The following is a 5,858-nucleotide window of genomic DNA, read 5'->3' on the forward strand; positions in this document are numbered from 1 at the left end:
ATGTGTCATTAAATTATTCTACCTCATCACTTGATTGCCTGCCGTTCGTGAATGGACACATTCTGGTTTATTTAACCAATTCTCTACGATGTGTCCTTTAGGTGGGTCTCCGTTTTGCTATTAGAATGCTCACCGCTGTAATGAACATCCTTGGGGGTCTTTCTTTATGTCAAAGGTGAGCACACTTTAAAAAGACTTGGATTGATGTCGTCAAGGTCACCAAGTGATTCTCCCAAAAGTATGCACGTTTCTGACCAGCTGAGTACGGACGCCTTTTACTACAATTTAAAGTGTATCTGTCAATTTGTTAGGTGAGGAATGAGCCTCTCTCGTTAATTTTAATGTCTTGGATGGCAGGAGGTTAAACGTCCTCCTTGTGGTTAATTAGCTGGCAGGGCTATCTTGTGCCCCCTGCGTCCAGGCAATGGAGTATAAGTGTCGTTTGTTGTAATTTAGGAAGATGAAATTGGGGCGTGCTGCCAGGGAGCTGAGGGCAGTTAAAGCAGTTGCCATTCGCCTTCAGAGGCTGAAGCCAATCTTCCTAAGTGTCTGTTTTCAATCGTCCCTGAGTGCACTTTCTAATCTGGGGGCATCTCGCTCCTCCAGGCCTCCTGCAGGGCTGAACCAGAGGGACCAGGATTTGGGACACAGGAGGCTGGGGGGGCGGCGGGGGGGCTTTGTGCAGACAGGCGGCCTGGCTCCTTAACGGATTGATTTCCTCTACCTCCTGTCTTTCCCCTTTTCCTTCCCCTCCTTCATACAGATAATCATATATTGAATATCTTTCATAGTGTTTCGTGGTGTCTGCTCCCTTAAATGATGGGGTAACTAGAATGTTTGATGCCAGTGTTGATGCTCGGAGTCTGAGGTTGGTGGGCTATCTGCCAGGTAGGTAGTTTGGAATGCGCTGTGTCTAGGTGCCAGGTTTCCATTGCTTCCAGGTACACAGGCCTGCAGGACTAGGCGAGGGTTAGGTCGGAGAGGGGCAGCCGGGTTTGGGAGGTGGTTGCAACAGGCCCAAGATACGCTCAGAATAGGATTTGTGTAATCTGTCATCCGTGACACGCAACGTGCTCGGAGGGGCAGCAGTGCTGGGGCACTGGGGCTGGGCTTGCAGGAAATGGTGACAATTTGTGTTCCTTTCATGATACAAAAGTGACTCAGTGCAGCTTATTCCAGTTAGAAGCTGCAGGAGTGGATCTGGAAGACAACATTGTGATATGTTCTGCCAGCTTCAATAACTGAATTTACGAGGAGAAAAACAGTGGCCGTGAGGAAGTCTGAGGGGACACGGCCTTAAGCCACTCCTGGGAAGGCTGGGCTGGAACGGCCCCCCCGTCACCCCAAACTGGCAGATGCTCCCACAAGAGCTGCAGAGGCTCGAGAGAAATCGCACTGTTACCCGGGGTGTGGTAAAGAGGGTAGCGGTTTCTGGTATAACTCCTTGTCCTCAGAATCCAACATCATCCCAAATGAGCCCAGAGAGACAACCGGCAGGAGAATTCAACATGAATGGGTGTTGTTTGAGGTGCTGGAGGCTGAGAGGAATTCAAATCGCATCTTTCACTTTGGGCTGTGACTCTGAAGAAACTTGGCCAAAGACAACTGTGGGCAGTTGACAAAACGGGCCCTGCAAGGTGACCTCATGCCCAGGGGTAAAGACGTTGACAGCAGAGAAAGCAGGCTTGGCATAGGTAAACTCCACGCTCGTTGCAGGTGATAATCCTGGACACTCCGGAGCAATTTGAGAGTTCCAGGCTAAGGATGTCAGAGCGTCATGGCAGGGATGCGTGTCAGCCCTCCTTGCTGGGAAGGGACTTGGGTCTTTTGGTGTTGAGTGCACAGAGGTGAGGATTTGGAGGGGGGGGTGGTCGGTGGCACACACAGAGCCAGCTGCCATGGAGAGAACTACCTCTTGGAAGAATCTGGAGATGTTTGTTTGGTTGAACCTAGTGGGGTGCCAGCATTTATTATTAATCACAGTGAAACTGCTCCGTGTTTTTCACAGCACTTTCTTGTAGAGCTGACTTGATCTTCATAACAGGAAATGTTTTCCACAGGTTTTTTGAATTTCAGTTTTTCAGTCAATATTTGAATGGCCAACCTCCCAGAAGGGGCAGTTTTATAACAGGAGGAAGTGAAGTGTGTTTCACAAGCTGAGGCAGCTCATGTTTGGGGAAAGGGGCATGAGCCCCAGTCCCGATGGGGGTGCAGCAGGGGCAATGGTGGGCTGCGTCCGGCAGAGTGAAGGTCAGAGTCAGACCACCATAGACCCCGCTGGAAGCTCGGCCCCCACTCCGCTTTAGAAGCATCAAGGCCTTGTTTTCTGCCCCAGGATCTGTGTGTGACTGTCGTAGGCAGTTAGATAGACATGAGCAGAGTGGGACGATGCACCAGGTGCAGAGGGTCACCAGGCAGAAGAGCCCCAGGTGCCTAGCAACAGGCAAAATTATCAGCGGTTGCGTGACCAGTCTCTTCAGCATTAACCCCGGGAGATAACATCTAGGCTTCAGCTGTGTTTCAGCTCCAGGCCCAGAGAAGCAGCAGGATCGGATGGAGTGACGCCCTGGCTGATATCAGGACCAGCTGCACTGACTAATGACCCTCCGGCACCCATCAATCAGCAGAGAGCAGGAGGGGGCACACCTGGAACGCTGAATATTCTATTGAGTTCCTCCCCTGAGACCGCAGATAAAAGTGTTCAGGGTGGGGGACCCAGCTCTGTCTATGGAGTGCGCTGCTCCTTTCCCTGCCCCTTTCTTTCCCCTGGGGGCACTCCTGCCTCCCTCCCTCTCCCACCCCTGCCCCAGCTCCCTCCCCACTAAGCTCCAAGAGCCCTTCTTTGCTATAACTTGTTTCCCGAGCCCATTTCTCCTACGGCTCACTTTTACTTCTGTGACTTTCTACATAAACTTTCTCTTACACTTAGAATTTTGATTCTGAACTCTTTCTTAGCCAGAACGCAGGAACGGAGGCTGCTGAACCGAGGTTAACACCTCATGCAGGTTTTCTACCTCGGACCAAACTGGAGTGGGAGCCCCTTCTACCTGAGAGCTGTTGTCTGGGCTGCGTGATTTCTGGGAGCTCATGTAAGCTCTCCAGGCCTTAGCTCTCATCTGTAGAGTGAAAGAATACCCCAAAGAACTGAATTAATACCTTAAAAAAAGAAAGAGCCCTTAGAGTAGGGAGCATGAATATCCGATTTCACAGATGGAGGCAGCCTTGGATGGTGAGACAGTTTTTGTGCCCCTCAACAAGTTTTCAACAAATCCCCACTTTACACCTTCCCAGCCTTGCTGGAGACGCGGTGACCAGCATAAAGGGGAAGGACTATTGTTCTATCTACTGAAAGGGGCTAATGAAAAAATAGCCTCCGAGGGTATGAAATAAGAGGTCAAAGTGAAAAACCTGACCTTGATGATTTCATTGATCTCTTCAACTACACTGAAGGCAGCAGAGACAAGACCTCTCACAGCTGACCAAAGTATGGGAAGAGTGAATGCTGTCTTCTAAATCCTGGCCTTGCCACTTATCAGCTGTGTGACCTTGGGCCAGTTACTTAACCTCTCTGGGCTTTAGTTTCTTTATTTGTTAACTGGTGTGGGGGAGGAAAAAACAAGCTTTCTACATTCAAGGTTCTTTTGCCTGGTCTAATAGTCAAATAGAAATGCAGATTAGCAAGGGAAAATAACTCTCATTTAACACGTACATACATAGGGGACCCCCACACCCAGCAGAGAGTCAGAGTCCCCAGGGCCATGGCAGGTGCAGAGCCAGAGCAGGTGGGTGGAGGTACATGGGACATTCTGAGCTCAGGATGAAGTAATGCACCTTGGGGGCTTCAAAGGGTCATTGCAGGGTGATAAGAAGAGCAGATATTTAGTAAATAGAAGTTCCCCTTCCCTATAGATAAAGTCAAACTAGTTATCTCTGATGATTTCCTATTTTGGGCTAAGCCTCTGATTCAACTTCTAGGTAGTTAAAGGGAGGGGCAGAAGTTTCTCCTGAGCCTGTGGCTAAAATTGCCTTTAGCTCCGAGTAACCTGCTTACCGTGGAGGCGCACCTTGGCGTGGCCCTGTCTGAACCCCCACCACAAGAATAATACTCTGTAGGGCTGTTGGAATTACTAAATCGGGTGATCTGTAGGGTTACGTTCTTGGAACCTGGTGAAGGCTCAGTGAAAACCTATTACTATGCCTATTATTATGTTTATTACAAATGCTTATAATTACAAGCTACCTTATAGTTTACGATTTAAAACGCAGGGCACAGATATCTTTCGCAGCAAGGCTTGTCCTGGGATGTTCCTCCCGTCACCTTGAAAGTTGTTAACACTTGTGGGAACCCCCCATCTCAGCTGGACTGACCCCCTCCCGTGCACGATGGTTGCCCATGTGAAGCTGGGGGATTGCCCGTGGGCAGGGGTTCTGGTTGCACAGGGGCCGGGTCCAGCTCCTCCTGCCTTCGCGTGTGTCTGCAGCCCCCGGAACAGGAAATGGCCCAAGGCTCCTGAAACTGGCGTTCCTGCTGCCTGTCACGTACCGAAACCAATATGCAGAGACAGGGATTGAATTTTTATGGGCGCTGTGTTCGGATGGGCAGCGATCTGAGAATGGTGGGTTCGTACCCTGATGGATCATCTTAAATTCCATTTTAAAATGGCCCCTTCTATGAGAACAACAGAGTGTAGGTATGGGGTTTGGAATTCAGGGGAAAGTTAAGTGGATTGGGAAACTGCAGTGTTCTCTCCCCAGGCCGTGGTCTGCACCTGTGTCCGGGGCGGTGCTCACCTCACCTGGGGCACAGTAGCTCAGATTCCAATCTGAGTGGCTCACAGTCCTCCCGAGGCACAAAGGTGGAACTGATTGTGGTCTCCCCGAGTCAGGGTGTGTCACCCCTTCAGTTCCTGGAACAATGGCTTTCACCTGCGTTGGTTACTAAGCTCATGACCTAAACTAAAAATGTCCAACTCCGGAGATCCTATCAGGATGATCAGAGGGGCTCTTTGAGCATCTGGACTCACACATTCCTCATCGTTGACTCCTTCCCCCGGGCACATTCCTAGAGTAGAATGGCAGGATTATATGGTAGGTGTGCGTTTAAATTTTTAAAGAAACCACCCCTGTTTTCCACCATGGTTGTATTAGTTTACATTGTAACTGAGCAAAGAGTTTATCCACTGGGCGCTGCTGATGGCAATTACGCCGACACCGGGGCGATATTACAGAATGGAGACCAGGCAGGACGCTTGCGCTGGAAAAACCCCAACTCCCCGGCGGTTTGCAGACAAGCGGCTTTTATCGAGCAGAAATCTAAAGTCATCACGAGGAAGGGGTTTGAGGTCACAGGTGAAATCCCCTGGAGAATGAGGGAAGGGCAGTAAATGACAGCCGCCGGTCTCACCACGGTCAGCTCCAGCCGCTCGGTCCGGTTTCACTGGTACGTGACCAGGGGATCGTTCCACGTTAGGGCGCAGGAGCTGAAACTCCACTTAAGGTAGGATGTTATCTTCAGTTTAATAAAACCCACACCTGGTGATCCTTAGTCAGGGCCCGGCCTGGCTGCCCCAGGCGGTGACAGATGGGAGGGAAAGGGCAGAGGCGGACAGGACAGGCCGCGAGGCAGCCGGACTGCGAGCTGGGGCTCCCCGTGAAATCAAACCCGGCACTTAGGCCCCTTGCTTCCACCTTCTCTCCAGTTCCACCTGTACCATCTCCCCAGCCCCATTTTTCATTCTTCCCATGTATCAAAGTCAGTGCCCTTCAAACTTTAAAAAATATGTGTATTTTTAAAGAAGCAGAACCTTAAAAAAATACAAATGGCCATGCCTGGATGTCCCCCTCCCCCGTCCCCTCCC

This window comes from Artibeus jamaicensis, unplaced genomic scaffold (assembly GCF_021234435.1).
Source record: "Artibeus jamaicensis isolate MK-2021 breed Jamaican fruit bat unplaced genomic scaffold, CSHL_Jam_final contig_548, whole genome shotgun sequence".
NCBI classification, from domain to species: Eukaryota; Metazoa; Chordata; class Mammalia; order Chiroptera; family Phyllostomidae; genus Artibeus; species Artibeus jamaicensis.